The 20,229-nt window shown below is 39.9% G+C and overlaps 1 protein-coding gene across 7 annotated transcripts in view; it reads right to left on the reverse strand.

Annotated features, from left to right (window-relative positions):
- The window catches only part of LOC105452976 (protein kinase C and casein kinase substrate in neurons protein 1), a 49,893-nt gene that overhangs the window by 24,708 nt on the left and 4,956 nt on the right, over positions 1 to 20,229 (reverse strand). Inside the window, exon 1 of one of the 7 annotated variants that reach the window (XM_011694572.1) lies at positions 9 to 283. The exons of the other annotated variants lie outside the window; for them this stretch is intronic. The gene's annotated coding sequence lies outside the window, so the exon portion shown is untranslated. Of the gene's footprint in view, positions 1 to 8; positions 284 to 20,229 lie in introns of those variants that run through there. 7 annotated transcript variants of the gene reach the window in all.

Raw genomic sequence — 20,229 nt, forward strand, 5'->3', positions numbered from 1 at the left:
CCTCCTACCTTGACAACGCATGGTTGGACGTCGAACGGAATGTTTTATTTTTCCCGATCTCACTGGCACTGGCAGCACGATTATCCCGGTCTCACGTCGCGGAGCGACACGCAACGCTACAGAAAAGCGACTGGCAGGAAAATCCGGCGTTGTCCGTATGCACGGTGCGCACGTTCCCGGATACGCGGTTTATAAATAAACCACGGGCTGTACGTCGGACGTGGTGCGATCCACGCGACACGACGGTCGGACATGGACTGACTGTTCAGAAGAGGACTCGCAACGCGCTCTCCGCCAGCTCTCGCGGCGATGAATGATCGTGTGAGAAAGAATACCTGTTATTACGCGACACGCCGAAGTAACAGGCTGACGAGGAATTCTCCGTTAACCCTTCTGCCCGTCGACGCGGGAAGGGATAATCGAATTACTTCTTTCACCGTAACTTTATCTCCAACAGATTATTCTCACCGCCCTCTCGTATATTTTTACTGTTTATTCGAGCCTGAAAAAGTATGATTTTCTCCATTATTCTCTTATTTATTATATATTGTAATACGTACATAATTTCTATCTAAGAAAATAAAGAAATATCGTTGATTAAAAAATCGTTTTGATAAATCGTTAATCAAAAAATTAGTTATTTAAGTGGTGCACTAATTAAGCAATTCGCATTCAAATTCAAAGGAAAAGCGAGATTAAATCAATTACACGTAATGTTATTACGTAAAGTGAATATCAGAGATGTTAATTATTGTAGGTATATGTAACATGGATCTGTTTAAAGTAGTTAACAACGCGGTCGACAAAACGATAATTAGTTTGATATTATTTCAGATGAATTAGACTGCACTAAAATATTAGAGTACAATAAACATTGCTATAGATGAACTGCAAATATGTGCTTATATAAAGTTAAAACAATTTATTGTAATAAATTATGAAAGAATAAAGATAATATATCTTCAATATATTTCTTGAGAAAGAGATAAGTTATTTTATGTTCGTCCGTAAAACGATTACTAATCGATTACAATCGAAGTCAAGCCCGAAGTCAATGAGCTATTTATATTAATGATTTCGTTTCATCTCAGCAAACAGATAGGAATGACAAATCAAATGCGCCTCTTCGAATACGAAGACGGCTGCTGTCGAAGGCCAGCATAGTCAAACGAAGACCAGGCTTACGTAAGGATTCACTCGTCGCAAAAGCTTATTTACATATAGTGCTAATTGTGCCTCCGTTCAGGTGTGCGAACAGGCTGTTGAAGATGCACACACATATATATACACACACCATGCGTATGGAATTACGACTCTCAAGGCTGGTAATACTGGAGGATGTCTCATGCTCGAAGATTGCAGATAGAAAATATTTCTAAGTCTTGTTTAATTAACGCGTTTATCTAACGCGCTCGAAGGTTTCGTTAAACCTCTCTAAACCGCAAACGTTAGAAAGCGAAGATTGCAAATTTTTCTGCTGTACTACCCGATTGCGAACATTTAAGGCACAACTATGACATTCAAGAATAATTTCAAATTATTTAAAATTCAACACGATATCACGTTTATCTCTCACGTTCATTTACGATGTTACTTTCAGGGGCAAGACGTGGGCGCGGAGGATGTGATGCGGCGATAAAACTCTCAGATATATATGTCTATATATATGTATATAAAAAGAGAGAGCGAAAGGGACAGAAGAGGATAATGAACCCGGTCGATTAATGGAGGTAACAAGCACGACACGGTAATATCATTTAATTGTACATTCCAATTAATGCTTTTTGCGCGAATCTCGTCTTACTTGCTGCAAAACTACCGGGCACTCATCAGACTGTAACCAAGGTCAGTACTCACGCGTATTATCTAACGGTAATTTGAATCCGCGACACGCTCAAGAATGCAATGAAAACGAGAGTGAACATTTCTAACAGCCTATTGTTTCAATTTTCGACTTCGAACTTTACTTCTCGCGGTCTCGTCACTCGTATACTTATACTTTATCGAAACTTTTACTTGAATTCCGCCGTTTCGAGTAATTTTCCTTCGACTTTGTGCCCGATCTTTCCATATTCATTTTTTTTCTAATACGAACATAAGTTATCGCAAATGATAAATGCGTCGGCCTTTCGCGCTTTTTCAGAGAGAAAAGATTATTTATTCTCATAGCGAAATGTTTCTGTCGGACGTGTGCGTTACATTCCGCGCGTTTTATTGCTTCGTAAATGCTTTTACAGTAATACTCGCATAAATATTCTTAATTTACGAAATATTCCGTTAATCTCGCGAAATATCTCCGAAATATCTCGTTAATAAATGCTTTAAAACAACAGTTTTATTTCATATTTTGTTTTAGATTGAAATTTTGTGCATGCAATTTCATCCTTTCATAAATAATTTAGTCGACTATGCCAGGTATGATTATAAATATATCTTATTCGTATCTTCAATCACGAATCTTAATCACGAATGTCGTAATTATGCATACATATATTACAATATCATGTCATCTTACTTGAAGCCAAGTACGTTCATTATAGCAAAAAGCTCGTATTTTCGCGTTAATGTCTTTCTTTGTCGTCCTTTTTTTACAGTTATTTCTTTCACATTGTTCACAAAAAAGGTATTTCATACCTTTATTTTTACAATGATTTTAAAAATAATTCTTTTCTCACCTAAAAATTTATCTATAATTTATTAATTTTGTAAATATAACATGGTTTCTCTCTCTCTCTCTCTCTCTCTCTCTCTCTCTCTCTCTCTCTTTATCGTAAAATTGAAATAGATTTTTTAAATAATAATTTGTTGTAATATTATCATTCGCAATGATTGGTCCTGTTCATAAATTGTCTAATGCTAAGCTGAGAAATTCATGTAGCCTATATATGTTAGGACTCTTAGGACACATTCGTGTCACAGACTAGCTGTGTTTATGGCCTAGAGATTCGCGAGAAATGGCAAACGAGTAATTGGAAGGCGCGCCATGTGTTTCTTGTCTCTATTGATTAGGCTACCGATCGGAAGGGGCATAAAGGGATTGGCTTCCTTGTCCAGCAGAGCGCGATGGCTCGAGAGGCCGTATGTGTCCGATCCTATTATAAATCCACCGGTGAGTACGCTACACGGAAATGCGTCGGTTTTTAGCGTCGCAAAATGACAAAAATGTGGGCGAAATTTGACCAAAAATATCACGATCGATACCTTCTGTCGGACCTCGGTGATATCATCGTCTCTTAAATTTTACACGCAAAGCATTCGAATACCAGAGTTCAGATCTTGAACGCGAATTTAATTGTTTTCAGACGTTGACGTTCAGACGAATTAATTTCTTGACGCAAGAAATTAATTCGTATCTTCTTACAGGGACAATAAAATTTGGGACACTGACCGCGCGGTCAGTTCGCGAAAGAGCAACGGCGGCAATTAATTGCTCCGACGTTGATGATGTATTATTCATCCTCGGCTTTATTATTTCGCGGAAATGCTATAACGCTCTACTCTGATTGGCTATTCAGGAACTTCAGAACGTCGCGCACCACCTCCTCTTAACTTGAGTGTCCCGTAATGTTCATACGGATAATGCATGCAAACTTAGTCTGATCGGCTTAATAAGGATGTACCCCCGGTCTGAATGGCAAGTGCAAATTATGCGCGCGTGGTCCCGGGGCAAATACCTACATTAAAGGCTATATATTACTTCCACTTGCCCGGTGGAAGTAACCACTGTATTTCCGTACATAAGACGGGAATATCGCACGCCCTAAACTTGCCACTAAAATTGACAGCTCTGTCTCTCAGCACTACTACAATGTAATTCCTTCCACATAACACGTTCCTCATTATTAACATTTTTTTCGCGCGATTTTTTTTAAAATAAAATATCTTCTCAATAGTTTCAGTTTTTTTTATTTCTCAGAAATATTTATTGTTATCAACATAAAAAGAAAGCAGTGTCACTATCGTGTAATAGCAAAAATTAATTTAATCTGTCGATAATGCGAAAATTACAATCTCTCAATCCATTTTCTATATGTCTCACTGTGGCGGTTTCTCTGAATCTGACCCAAATAGAGTCGCTAATTAACGCGTCATTGGATACGTTCGATATTCCTCGGTGCCGAGATTAAGGCAGGCTGTAACGCCAACGATCGAGAGCGCGGTCCTACCCAGCGGCCGGACTCCGCGAACGGCGAGTTTCGTTTTAGAAATTACGGATATGCCCGACGTTCCGGCGTTTTTCCTCTCTTGCTCGCTCGTTTTCCGTTTCTCGAGTACGTACAGCACCACGCCGCACGCGCGTTGCACAATTAATTGCAATCAGCGTAGCGTTTCTCGTTATTCTCCTGACGCCCGTCCGGGAAGAAACCGGGGTATAATAACGTTTCTCGCGGCGAGGTGGAACTTGAAGAACTCATCGTTTCAACGTCGTATTTATACTTTCGCGGAGGCATCAGAAGAAACTCTACTACAGTAATTTAATCGGAAGAGCTATAAATAAACTCGTCGGACCTTTAATAAAAATACTCCCGCGCAAATGTGTCCGAAAATAATAAAAGTTATAGTATATGTACTGTGAAAAGATAAAATGCCTGCAGTAACGCGTGACGGCGAAAAATTCATGTCGTTGCATTGAAAGATTACGCGAAGTGAATAAAAACCATGAAATCATTACAAATAATTATGTTAGATTGAAACAAAAGATAGAATTGTCAGCAACATATTTCTCATTTGTCGTTCAAAGGTTCAGCAAACATGCTAATATTATCACACGCACAAAGAATGGTGCCAAGGGTTCTTAAAACGTATAAAGATAACTCAAATGTAGCACTGATAAAGATGTCGAGTACTACGTCCTCGAGTCTCTCGGTAAAATCGTTGAATTTTGCGGAAGTAATTTCTGAATGGAATAAAGAAAGAATGAATAAATGCAACGTACACTAATTACATGAGTGTAATTAACTTCAGCGTACAACACGTGTATTTCGTTAAAAGAAAAACAAGATTTTAGATATATTATTTTTACTTTGCATGCGGACAAATTTAACTTTCTCGGAATTTTTGTGTGTTACGAATTTATTTCGCGGCGGTTGCAGTTGTGTTTATAGTTGATTGTGATTACTGTACTTGATTACGTGCGCGAATCTGTTTCGCTCAGCGTGCTTACTCGTACAATAAAAGCAATTTATGAGAGATCGCATAACACGGGCGCTAAATGAGTTGTCCGGCCAGAATTACGTACGAAGTTTCATGTGATCCTGAGTAAGTACTGCGAAACGCCAAGAATTAAATTCATTAGACATCCTTGCGGGCAATTAAGTAATCATTATTAATAGATGAAAGAGAAGTTTCTCGTTAAAAGTTGAATGTCTGTTTACGTTCTTTTTGCGTCAAAGGTTTACCGAAAGTCAAATTTTACTTTCACGAAAAACTTTCGGCTGTATGAATCGTTTTAATTAACTTGCAAGTTTCTAAACGTTTTGCACGTGCACCTTGCGTAATCCCGCCCGAAAATCGTAAAACGAAATCGTTAAATCGCCTCGCGACGAATCACTGCTGGCCTTGAAGATATCTATCATCATGCAACAAGGTGCCAGATTGTGGAGACACTTGCAGTGAGGCCGTTCGATCGACGACAGCCAGTCAAGGCACAATGAAGGACTTCACGGAGGGCACAAGCGTCTCTCTCACCGTAACGGGAAGTCGCTCGAATTCACTTCGTGGGAACTGCAGAAAGAGAGTCGTTATTTGTTTCGCGTACACCGGATACCATCGGAGTCTAGAAAACGATGCAATTACGTAAGGCGGTTTAGATTTTTCGTTTGCGAAACCACAGGACGCTGAGGTATCTCAGATTTTCCGCGATCTAGAATATTGTCTACATGGGAGGAGACGCAAGTTACGGCAACAAATTGTGCCGATCGTATTTCTGTAAAGTACAAAGGATAAAATTATCGGTTTAAAAAATTTCTGTCCCTTTCTTATGATAAAATATTTTGCTAGCATTACGAGTTCTGGAACAATTAATTTTCTCTCTGGGAAACAGGATATTCGAATATCTTACGGTTGTAGTATTTTATAAACAGATAATCTTACAATTGTGACAAATCGTGCTGATTAAGAAAAGTGACTTACGGTTTGAATATTTTATTCTTTCGCGGAAATAGGAACTCGACCACTTCGTGGCCTGCTGTACAGCCGCGTGGATAAGAAAACTTCGACGTTAAAGAGACTCTATAATAATGCGTTAGAGTATGCGGTTATGAGTCACCAGCGAATTATGCAAAAGGCGTCGTGTCATTCGCCGGTTATCCGCGTACAATAATAATAATACTCGCGATAAGGCCGCGATAATGGCGAACTTATAATACGAACACAAATATCGGACGATTGGGCTGTGGTAAACTGATAAATTATCACCGTGTCGTTATACCTCTTGCGTAAGTCCGCAATTGCAAATATTGATCCAGTTTTTTTACGTACAGAAATAAAAGACGTAGAATTCTCTGTCTGGTTGAAAACGTTTTAAGAAAGCCCTTCCACGCGAAGATCTCAAACAGAAGCGGTTATAAGGAAGCGTAGTTCGAGAGGGAAAACAGAAAACTGATATAGTGACATATTACGTTATCGCGCACACACATGCGGATTGATATAGATATACGTCCACACAGGTGGGACTTAAGACCGTTCGTCGTCACTGGAGAACTCGTCGATTACGAAAGGCCAGGTTCAGAGACCTAAATAAGTAGACGGCGGTATCTAGGCTCGACGGTTGCCAAGTTCGATCGTACGAATAGATAGCGTTCGACATAATCGATGGTTGGAATGTTCCGGTTGTTGGCCACGGATGATTCGTCGGCACAAAGGCCACAAGGACGATTCCGCAGGCTTGATGCGCCAATATATTTGTGGATGCGAGCAGTAAGAAATCCCTGGTTTATCGCGAGCGTGATGAGTACTTCGCCGTGGACCGAAGTCGTGGCCGTATCTTTCAGAAGCAGGAAGTGTATATACGCGACAATATTTTTAAGGTCTTATCTTGCCGTATAAAGCCTCGTACCGATACGATCATTTTTCATCTACGGAACGGAAACCTGCGTTAATTGCGGCCGGCAGACAGATAAGCACGGCGCGACTCAAAATAGAAATATTATACAACAAATACATAAAAATCTCTAAGTTTTAAAATATATAATGCATTTCTAAGGATATCCTTCTATTTATACAAGTGAAGAATAATAACTCTTTCCCATACGGGAGACATAAATGAAGATCTATAGATGAACTGCAGTTACATAATGCATTAACGAGCGCACTCGCGTAACTTCCTTTTAAACAAAAGAAAGTATAACACTTTGATCCGTCTTTTGATCCAAAGAGAAGTATTGATCAAAGTCCGAGCGTGTTGTCAGTGAAAGGATCAAGCCGTTGAGAGCGTGACGCCAGTGTCGTCTGGCGTCTTAATTGTATTAATAAACGGTTCAGACGAAGCCGTTTCGTACTGGCCGGAGTCAACTCGGGCATTATCTTCATCACGTCTCGCACGAGATCCCTTTCGGAGTAGCAGCTATTGCGAGTTCGTCCGGCTTCACCCACGATTTTTTTTCCGACCGACATTCTGCCGAGAATAGCAACGGGCATCGCACGACTCTTCTCGGCTCAGTTGATGACGCAAGTAACAACGCGCGTGTGCATCACATCGACCATTTTTACGTGTCCCTCGTGTCTTACGTGTCCTTGCTCGCAATTTATAGACATATATGAACGGTCCAACTTATTTTTAATAAATAAATATCCAGTCAATTTTTTAAGTAAATATTCAATAAATAGTTTTGATAAACACATCGACTTAAAATGCTTAAAAACATTTCAAAATCAAACAGTAACCGTGGTTCAAAAGTAAGAAAGTAGAATATATAAAAATTACAAAAATTATTTACATTGATTACTGTTTAATTTAAATATAAAATTCCGCTCGATTGTGTGTGTCGCAAAATATATTTTTATTTTTTATTAGCGAATATTTACAGCGCGTTGCGTAATAGACGCGAACTTATTGCATGAAAGTAAAAAGCTGACGTAGTCAAATACGTAAATTTCGCAAGTTGATCAAAGTGCAATTAGGACATTACGTACGCTTCATCGAGATTGTCCACGGGACACTTTGACCTCATTGCGCCATGTTCAGAAGAGAGAAGTGGATCATCGATTTGAGATTGGAATCCCAAAATCGAGGTCGACTTTGGCTGCTAGCTCCGCTAGCAGTCGATAGTTGTGCTACGTGCATTGATCACCTATGCGCCGCGACGGTAATTCCAACTGAGACGCTAATCCCAAATTCGGATGGGCATTATCTACGAAATCGGAGATTATTATCAACGTACAATTAAATAAGTGCATGATAAAAGACCTACCTGCAGTAAGACGCGCGCATGTAAAACGTCTCTTTCATAATGTAACTGGCTGCAGATGTAAAATTTCACGATCGCACACGTATAGTCGATTTTGCGGTAACAAGCTAATACGATTGATTAAGTGGATAACGTGGTACGCAGGTATGTGTAACACGTGTTTCTTTACGGGATATAGATCGTTTGGATTCTAGAGAACGCGGAGAAAGCGGCCGTATATACACTATGCGCCGAGGCAGCAGATGCATTATTTTAGCGCTGCACCTAATCGTCGATGGGTTCGCGCGAGGCGAGTTAAAATTATGATCTCGATAAGTAGAATAGACGCGCATATAACGCCGGAGCCTGCAGCCTAGCAGGGAGCCTGTATATACAGTTAGCTGCAGCGAAGTGTAACATGCGCGCAATTTTGACTGCGAGAGGCGCGTCATCCCGTCGCGTTATAACTCATTAACTTTAATGATCCGCACGATTTGTTCCCTCTTAGCATCGTTTCACTTCCAAGGCCTGGCATTTGGGGCGCGAAAGCACACACACACACACGGTGGAAACATACGGAGGACATGCTGCGCATTGTCAACGCACCACCTGTCGCGGCAACAAGCGCCTGATTGATCTACGCTTTAATCGATATGAAAGAGAATCTATCGGCGCCAGGCGACACGCATGAGATCCACGCAAGTCAAATTTTTCAGCTTTGTTGACGTCGACAGATAATAAATTTTCTATTCTGTACTAACAATAAAAATAGAAATAAAAGATTGGTAATTTATTATGCGTGTTACAATCTGAAGTATATATGCGTCCGTTTTTTTAAAATCTTTTTCTTTCAAAGAAGCAGAAGAGCAAGAGCAATTGTTGAGAAAATATTCCAGGAAGTTGAGTCCTCATAATTTCAGTCTCGTTACAGTTTGTATAGTCGCGAGCATGGATATCCTTTTTTTTACAGTGATATACATTTGTTCTGCAATCCGCATCGAACGCGGTATGTAGGTCAAGGTTTCTTCTATTATTTCTTCCTTCCACAAAGTGTAATCATGAAAGATTCCGATAAACAGAAAATCGACGCCCGTCAAGTTTTCTGTGACAGAAACGGAACTTTATTTTATTACGGACAACGATTTTCCATATTTCCTAACGCAGAACTCTATTCTCACGGGTGATAAATCGCGAAAGTATAGTCGGGGACTTTTAGGTGTGCAGTCATGTTGGGCAAACAGATAAATCTTGTCAGAGGCATCCTTTCTTTCTCTGTCATCCAAGATTATATTTTAAGGCAGGAAAAAAAATACAGCGTCGCTGTGAATAACTGCGCGATTATAGCGTTCTTAAGCGCAACGGAAGCCGGATCTATATTTTTCCAGAAAATGCCCTCATCCTTTATTATACAGTCGGAAGTTCTCTAATTCTGTTATTGTTTTAATTTCCTCCAACTGACTTCATCATGGCGGTAATTATTATCTCACCACGTATCTCTCATAGTGCAACATCGAAAGTTAAAAGACAATTAATTGCAAAAACAAAATAGTATCCAATTATGTATGTGGACTTCACGGTATATTCATTCAAAATATATGACAGCTAATTACATCAACAATTATAAGGTTTATGCTCAATTAAGTTTTGATTACAGCCTTCATTTTGCATTGTAATAATACTCGTAACATTAAAATTTTATAATTATTTTATTGATTTTTTTCTTTACTTTAATCCACTGAATAATTAGCCTTTATGAAAAGTGGACAGTATTCCGATCTCTTCCCACAATTAACTTTTTATGTCAGATAACGCGGTCACCATTAAAGACCTGTCGGCATACGTACGACCGGGTTATGGACAGGACTAACGGTAAGAAAAAGAGAGATGACCCGGCAGAAAAAGAAAGTGCAAGAGCCATTTCTCTTGCGCGGGGACGTTACCGCGGATACGTGTAGATTTCTCGACGAAAGCAAGAGAGTGCACCTACTCTAAAGTGTAACGCGCGACGTCGATGGAAACTTAATCTGTAATCGAACTCGATCATCGTTCCGATGCTTGCTGTGAATACGAGGGAGCTCGGTGAGGTGACAGCCATTTTATGCCACTCAATAAATTCTAAATTGACGCACTAAAAGCAACTGCAATTTTTAGGAGCCTTTAAAAGTCCAAGTAAAAGACACTTCTTATTACATCATGTTGAACATGTATATTAAAAACCAAAATCTTTTTCACAAATATTAATAAAGAAGAAAGGAATAAATATGTATATTCTATCAAATGTATTAATATTGTTTAAATTATATTTTTAAAGTTAAGTAAAAAATTCATATTCCGTGAATTAGTTTCGATTATTTCAATTTACTGATTTTCTTTGATTTCTAAAGGCATTTCTTCACGATCTACTATATTCCATGCAAATATTTTTCAGCTCGATTTCCGATTAATTTCCGATCTTATTACGCAACTTTTGCATTTTTAGCCGTTTTTACAAGAAAAAACTTGCAAAATTGCAGGTCTGAAAAACAGTTTGGCTGAACATCAATTTCTATCAGCGTTCATAAAAAAAGATTGACTCATTAGAGAAAGCCCACGGTATACTTAATTGCCAATTTCCAGTCGATTTAATCCAAATCGACGATTTAACATACTTACCAGATACTGGCGCGCGATATACGTGTTAATTATTCGTAGCAGATCTATTCTGGCTGATTGGACCATTTATATTGATTGGTATTGATAATCGTACAATGCAAAATGTATTAGTGAAGTTTCTAATTCTTCGAAGCGAAAATTTTTATATCTTTTTCCGACCTACGATTATACGAGCTTTCGCGATTCTTCTTGGACGTTTGGTTCAATTGTTTCACGATGCATTATATAAACACATATATTACAAGTATAATCCACTCGTTCAACGATTTCGGGAAAAGCTTTTGGATCGGAGACCAATGCAGATATTTGTTTATGTAAGTCAACGAGAGATCAACGATATTGGAAAGCACATGAAGAACGTTTGCAATCTCGAAAAGAGACAGCTTTATATTGATCCAGCGGGACTGAGAGAAGCCGAGAGAAAGAAAGACAGAGAAAAAAAGACCGCGAATTTGACGAATCTCTTTTTCTGTGCACCTGCAGAGAAATCATTCGCGGACGAAAGTTTCGCGATTTAAAACGGGTCGCGCGACGAGTTCGCTTTCGAGAGAGTTTACGGTAAAAATCGTGCGCGCGAGAGAAGAGATATGCACGGTGCGTGCGTATGTGTATCGCGTGGCCGCTCGTCATTATGCACGCGACGGTTTCATCAATAGCTTCTTGTCAACGTTTAGCAGTCATTCAATGACGCAGACGCGTGCGTACCACGCCGCGCATTCTGACTTCGACGGCGAAACGCTCGATTATTGGAGACGCGTGCATGCCGAGGAAACGTTCTCGGTTTTCGAGCGGCTTGAATAGAAACACGTAAAGACGTTTTAATGGAAAGGAAATATCGATACACATTTACGCTTTGCAGGCGATACTTTCCAATACCGAACATTCCGCTGATCCTTCATGTGTAATATCTGTATTAGATAACTTGGTGATAAACAGTGAAAACGTGATTCGTGATTTCCACTTTCTTGTTTCGAACATGCTTTCTCTCTGGATCTTTAGCATGCAGACATATGTGATTTTAGAGAGGACTTTATTTAAATGTATATTATAAATTCAATATTCATTTTGTAGACATACGCCACTAGTAAATAAATGCCATATAATTTCGAGCAGAAGAAAGTGGCAGATGTATAAAAATATTATGTTCGAAATATTTCGCCTATTGTCACTGGCAGTGCAGATTCGTAATTAGATTATTGTCATTGAAGGAATTCTCAAAAAAGTTAAAGCTTTTTATACATATAATTATGTAGAGGAAAGCATACTAAACGTGTTTTTTTTTCCTTAATAAAGACGTTTGAGGAAGTAGGAAGATATCCAGCTGAGGACGTTGCCCGCCGATAGAAAAGCGCATAAGGTATCACAAATAGATCATCTCGTCATGTGTACTCGAACGTTACAGACGTGATCAGAAAATCGATTGACCCGTGCCCGGTTGGTATTTATAGGAAGTGACTTCCTCACTCCGCGTTCTACTTGCCAAAGCACTCGATCGCCGTCTTCCCGTAGTATTTGGAAGATAGCAGCAGAAACAGAATGTTAACATTCGGAAATACCTCCGTCTTATTATTGATTCGCGTGACGCTGTTACTAAGAATATAACACTTGACTATAACACTTGATGCGATCGGCTCACGAAGTCGTCCACGTCGAAAATCACGCGAATGATTCTCTCGATAACAGGATTTGCGATAAAATTTCTACCTTACCTTTCCTTAAAATAAATAAAATTTGCTGACCCGTAAGTAAATTAAGAAATTCTCTGATTTAAGAGTTTAAATGGCGCAATTATTGATGGATTAATCGTTAAGATATCGTTAATGAAAAGCAGTCAAGTATAAAGTTAAGAAAAAATAATTCACTGTCGCGAAGTGTACAAATGTCGATACATTATACAAAATCGCTTTAAACTGTCAGCAAGTTACTTATAACGGTACCTGTAATTTTATTAAGGTAATTTCATTACGACATCAATGACGCTTTAAGTATGAAGTTATCGGTTATCTAATCTTGAACACGAAAAAAATTCATGCATAATGCGAACGAAACTGGATTTCTCGTCCGTTGCTTTTTACACGTCCGCGCATATAAATGCGAACACCGCACGTGTTTTCGGTTTTGTGTATATTTTGCTCTATAAGTACCGTATACTTTGTAACAACCATAAATCTCTCGTCCAATTCGTAGCCCGGTTTTTATTAGCAAGAATCTCAATAAATCTATTTAATACTCAACGTTACAACAATCTTCTCAAATTAAAATCGACTTAAAATAGAATAAAAAACAGACTTTTTTTTAAACATTCTTGTAATTTAAAATTCTGTAATTTCGCAAAGAGACATGATTTTGTATGATTTCATGAATAAAAATCATTGAGAAAAATTTGCTACAAAATTTATAGTAGACAGAGCGTAATGATTAACGTGCCATATACACCAACCTAAGTTCAGTTTCTGTGAAGTTCTATACAAAAAGAAATATAGTCTCAAACAAGAAAACTAGAATGGGAGGAATTAAATAGGGTGGGTCTCTCCGAGGTTGATTGTTACGTACTCACCTGCTACCTTGTGCCCTACAGTCTAAAGCGGCGCTTGATATCGATTTCCCTCCCAAGGTTGTCCCTTGAAATATCTCCTTGAGAAGGAGTGCTCGCTAACATCTCGATAGGAGAACGCATTCCTCGATTGCGTCATGTCCGGATTTTAAGGGCACTCATTAAATTATCATTGGCAAAAAATTTACGTATCACGTAACATCATTCGTGATAAAATTTTCAATCATATAGTACTAGAATTATTTAGACCCTGAATCAAGATTCTTAAATTATCTTTTTCTTATAAGTCGTATAAATTTTTCTTAATTTTAGATCGTTCAGTGTGATATCAAAATGTCAAGATTAAATAAAGATTCCTTTAATTCATTAATATTAAATAAATCTAAAAGAATGAGATAAAGTAAATAATATCGAATGAGATAACCGCCATTGCGAGTTATCTTACAAATCTAACATAAATCTTTTCATTATGTTTCTAATGCATCTCTCTCATTCACCGCAATCGCTTGGATATTACAGACCCTCGTACGTGGTAAAAGCCGTAAAAGGTCGGATGGTACATTTTGGTACTTGCCGAATACGAGACGTCTCATTTCCTCGGTGTTTCTTAGTTCTGAAATAGTGAAAGTCATGCTCCCGAGAGTACTTTTAGGGCGTGATATCGACCGTCTAAAATTGCCCTAGCGCCACCAAAGGATATACCTCGTACTGATAATAATGGACGTGTATCTACGTAATGGTTACAATCTAGGTCGTTTGAATCACGATAACATTATACCGCGTGAAACTGTACGGATGACGTAAAGGTCGGACCACCGCACGTACTCGTGCAAGAAAAGACCAAAGCCGAGAAAAAAAAAGGGAAGGAGATAAGGAGAAAAGAAAAATAAGAAATCAAATTCTCTACGAAAGCTACGTCAGAAGCACAAAGAAATTCTTCTACGTTGTATATCTTTCGTAATACATAAATGCCATCGAGAAAACGCTCTTTATTAAAAGACCTGCACGGTACATTGCTCAATGAGAAGAACTGGATGCGGTGAAAAGTAATTGACGAATGTAGGTCGCCGAGAAGAAATGATGCCGTACGTATATGTATATTCGTAAAATGTGCGGACAATTTAATCTTATATAGAGTACTTTAGAGACGTTACGAATTACAGACACGCCGCGCAACATTCCGATCGCACGTCAATTATCGTCATGAGAAGAAAATGCAATTAAATACATTCCGAAAGGTGGAAAAAATGTAAAAAATTGTAATTATCTGTGAAAGGGTGTCTTTACAGAGAAATTACAGCATGCGCGTCGCAATTCTGTTTTATCCGGTACAATTAAAAAGACGTGAAAGAATTACGATTCGCTATAATTTCTTATTGAATTGTATATCTCACACTTTGTATGCTTCCACAAGTTAAGTGAAAATCGCACGTCAGCAGGGATATATTTTTCGACAGCTTCTCTTTCGTGCTTTCAACATGACGAGAGCCTCGCGCGTCAACGTCATTCGATCACGTCCTTTCCGAGTCATTGACTCATCCGGTCAATCCGTAGGAGATGAACGAACGTTCGCTCGAGGAAGGTCACGCACGGAAATGGAACGGCTATTAATTAGATTTTGCGGAGAGGGCGGCGAGGAAACGTGACTAGCAAGCTCGGAGGAATCGGGGACAAGTTCAATGGGAGCGCCTAAGTGAATCGCAGGAAAAGTGCCGAAGGCGCTCGAAGGTCGGAGGTGAGTGGAGAGAGAACCCGTTAAGCTAAACCCGAAAGCCTTATCCCCGTGAAATCTTCCTAGTTGTTGTCTCGCGATAAAAGATCGGTCAGGGATAATTTTATCCTCGCGCGTACATCGCGCGAGTAACTTTTTTCCAGCGCTGTCAAAAGAAACTAGTTTAGTCTATCCAAAAGAAACCTGCGTGAGAGAAACCGCTTATTTTTTTTATTCTTTATCGGCAAAATGATGAGATCTAAACGGCAGACAACAGCGGAAGCGAATTTTCTCTTACCAATAACGGTATCGCTAATGTAGAATATGGAAAAAAATCGCTTTCTTGAAGGGTTTAATAAAAAAAAATTTCTGTCTGTCCATGAATGATATGGTATATATAGTAATAATATCGTTACGTAAAAAACTGGGAAAGTATTTCATGCGGGAAATTGCACGCTAATAATGTGTATGTTAGAAATTTATTTTACCGGAAATATTGCGGTATATTTACTTATCGCGTCGTCTCCCGAATCTTATCGATCTGTATGACGTGGCTCTTTTTTTTCTTCCTCGCGATGACTCTGATGAAAATATTATTTACTTGTCGTTTAAAGAGATTTATGTAGCTGTAAGTAGACACTCGTATAAAAGACCGCAAATTGAGATCCTTTTACGGAACCAATGCTCACTTCGATCGAGCGTCTTCTTCCTTACGGTACCTTCTCTCCTTCTAACCGCGGGACATGCTCCCATTCATTTCAGACTCCGCGCTTCGTTGCACTCGATGGATCTTCCATCTACTCTTGCATACAGTTACATATTACTTGATTCCCTTCAGGATTTCCGCCTCGAGGTTTGATGAAAATTACGTAATTATCACTTTATTACTATATCGTTATTGTCTAGCCAATAAAACGGTCTTTATTAATAAAACTTATAAATTAATAGGTAAGTACTACGTTATTAATCTTAAACGAAATCAATTGTCATCAATTTTTTACGTTTTTAGTGTCTACCAATTTATTGGAGTTACGTGTAACATGGTTATCAAAATTTAATTGGAACGTTCGTCGAGTGGACTTCTAACTTGCAAAGCTAACGAGAAATTCCATTACTGTTGAAGGAAGGACATTCTCTACAACCAAGAGAGTAAATCTCGGGAGATTGAATTAAAATTGCAGGCGGTGTCTGTGAAGTCGGAAACATCGAATACCGAGATGCCTGCAATACTCGTTTTTGAAGAGGTTACAGTTTAAAGGGAAAATACTTCATCTTTTTTAAGTTTAAATTTATGTAGACAATTATTCAATTTCCGATTGCACGTTTGGAGAACGAGCAAAAATTAAAAAAAAAAACAGTTTAAAGAGAAGCGAAAAATGTATCAATACAGAAACAGTTGAAAATAATTTTATCCGCGATTAGCAATCGGCGAGCCGCGGGGAGAAATGTATTTGAATATTATCGTAATATCCACTGATCTTATCTGGAGGCACAAAGGTAGGCTTTAGCTCCGTACTTTCGCGCACGTACCCGTGAAGGAACCCGGCGGCACGCAAAAGCGGAAATGACGAATAACATTTATGCGTCACGTTCGAAGGTTGCAACGTAAAAGTGTGAGCCAAGGAATCCTTTCACTCGGGCAAGCACGATGTAACTTCTTATGTTCGTTACGACGGTGGTTTCGCGCTAACACGTGCCGCGGTTTCATCCGCGACGCCGCGAGAATCTTCTCGCGCGCATCTCTCCCTCCGAAGATTCCGATTCATACCTTCGAGTAGCGTCGAACTTCTTCGACGTCGTTTCGCACGGAACGCGTATCAATGACCATTAATCGCGAGCGGATTACTTTCGAGATTAGATGATTCGCGGTCGTTATCGTCACTTCAGCTTTATCGCAGTTTATCGTACGTTAAAAAAAAATGTTATTCCAAATTAGGCGTCGATTCGTATACGCAATTAATTAATTAGGTGCAAATGATAAGAGAATAATCAATGTATGATTATTCTCTCTGCTGCTAAAGTGAATCATGTGAAACGTGTTTTGAATAATCTTTCTGCGTCATAATTGTCATTTTTCGATACATAATCTTACGTCAATTTTTAAATTTAATAAAATAATATTTTATAAAATGTCAGAATCGATATACCTACACAAGTACATTGGTTTAATACAATGAGAGGTAGTAAAGCGTCGTATTTTTTAGTCCAATCACAATTTGCAATACGCAATTTAGACATTAATTAGTGTTCTTAGAAAATATATGCTACAATAGAATTGCCTTCGTGTTAAAATACCACGTTTATGGCGCATAATAGTTTAACATGCGATTAACTTCTAATAGCTTCAGGGACTTTCTACCCGCATATTGCGGCCGAGCATCTCTCTAGAACATGTAATTAGACGGACAATAATAATTGTAAGAACCTTTATATTATTAGGGCGGACACATTACGGAGGAAGATTACAAAATATTTTGTTACGTGAGCCAAAGACGGACGATTTCCGTATTTAACATATTTAAGTGATTAATTAACAACGGCATTGCACATCGGTGGGACTTTTACATTTCTGTAACACGATTTGCGTATGTAATAATTATTTCATAGCGTTTTGCATCGTGCGTTAAGGCACGCTTTAAAGAGAGAGTGTAATGAATTAGCAGAAGCGGCCGGTAGAGAAAATCGAATAGCTATCGCTTGCCGTTCCGTTCCATTCGGATAACCCACTTTCGACCACCGTTGCGGACCTCAGGGCATGCACGCGGGATCTCCTAAACGTTGTGTCATCGTTGTGCCTCCGGCTATCGCGTTTTACACGCGTTTCACGCGACATCTCCCACATTGGATTATTATATAACAGTCACGTAGAACTACTTCGCTACAAACGCGCGGCACATTCCGGGATATATCCTGCGTGAAAAAGATAACACTTTGCGCATCGGCGCAAATTAAAAAAAAAAAAAATATATATATATATTTTGCGTTTGAAATTTCTTGGAAGTTACTTTAAACGTTTATATGCTACGCGCAAAAACCTACACGTTGCAGAGCATCGCGCCCAGCCGTCGCAAATAGGAGCACATTAGCAATATCATTGCGTTCCAATTTATCAAAGCACCGCGATCGAGTGTCCCGTAAGTTATTAAACGAGGACGTGATCGGGACGGTGCAGGGCTTCGCGTGTGGGTGCCGTGAGTCCCTCGGCTTTTAGCACATCAATGACCGACGTGAACGATAACGGCGGCGCGGCAGCGGCGTTGGGACGAGAGAGGAAGGCAGAGAATCGGGGGAACGGGGGTACCGAAGGCATTGGAAAATTGCGGCACCGTTGGAGGCAGCAGTTAACCGGTGACGGCCGCTCGCTGGAGGCTGCATGTAGCCTCGTTACAGACTACTGCACACCGTCTACCACCTGCAAACCGCCCGTTTTATTTGCATTCGAGAGCAGCCCGCTCCCGAAAATCGCATCCGGAACAATCCAACGGTCGAAGGATTTCGAAATTATGGTTTGATTTCTGCAATGTTTTATTCTTTTGTATATTGAAAAGAACGAAAGCAACATAAAATCTCGTAAGATTTTTAGATTTAGTTGCAGGTGTTGCTAATGCAATTTTGATGACCAAGTCGTTGTTCTCTCATCGATTCCGGAAGACTTCTATAGAGCACCGCCGCTCGATACACCCTCGAGCTTTATTACACAAATTATCTGGGTTATCGGACTCGTTACTGCTACCGCTATCTCTGCCGTCATTATATGCGGTCTTATCTGATTACAAAGCGACGCGCGGATAATTCGCGCTCGCGGGAAAGGCGGCGCGACGCGCCGCGCCGGCGATAAATCTTCATCGCTTCGGTTTCGTTGCGCAACAACACGTCGGTGGTCTCGCTGTTTTGCTGAAAGGAAAAATGGGTTACCGGTAATTGTGTGCAGTACGTGGGAAGGAAGTTTGTGTTGCGGTGTTGCTACGTGGCACGCTCGAGATATACGGTTATTTCATCGATGCGGCAGGCGGCAGTCCCTCGAGCTGAAGCGCGCTCGATCTGCGACAGCAGACCAATGGATACGGCTTCGTAAGGCGTTAATCGGCCAAACGCGCTTCCGCGTTCCTAGCGCTCGCGATCGCGTCCCATTACGGGTTTCATTAAGCGCGCATTTATCGTCCACCGAGAAACGATCGAGGGGCGACACTCGACTTTTCTCTCGCAGGCGATACGGCGCAGGCCGGAGGATATTGCCAATCTCCATCTCTCCGGAATGATTTCTTAATCTCTCGCGTCGCCAGGAAATAATTATTTGCTCGCACGCAGGTTGCGTCACCATTTATCACCGCTTCCTGCTCTCGAACGATTGAAATTGCATTAGAGAACGATCCTTTCCTTAATTCTCACCGTTAAAATCTCTAACCATCTCTAATGATCCTCCGAGATTGATCGTGGTCAAGTACCTTATACATTAGATCGTTGAGCGCGCACAGTGAAAATATATGGTGTACCGTGACGTATGTATTTGGCTACGCCAAATCCGTCCGTTAAATTGTAACTCAATGAATTGCGACTCGCGCTGCGATGATACGGAACGATACGGCGGGATAAATGTTATCCGGCGATGACTGTTGCGCGCGACGCGACGAGAATTTACGAGCGAATTTTTCCGCGTGATTTCACCTTGCGTATGTATCGCGTCACGGAGCGATCGGACGAAGCGACAGAGTCGCTTTATACGTTGCAAAACTGATTTTTCAGCGCATCATCGATCATCGAGATGAAAACGGCCGCGGGATAGAGGGACAAGATCGAAGTACAATAAGCAGCGGATGGCAGCTTCGAACACCGAAATTCAATTTGCTGACAAAGTCTTCAAACCGGACGCAGCGAGAAATGTTCAAATACATGAGTTAGAAATATATCAATCGATAACGAAACTT

The sequence above is a fragment of the Wasmannia auropunctata genome, unplaced genomic scaffold, assembly GCF_000956235.1.
Source record: "Wasmannia auropunctata unplaced genomic scaffold, wasmannia.A_1.0 LD336023.1, whole genome shotgun sequence".
NCBI classification, from domain to species: domain Eukaryota; kingdom Metazoa; phylum Arthropoda; class Insecta; order Hymenoptera; family Formicidae; genus Wasmannia; species Wasmannia auropunctata.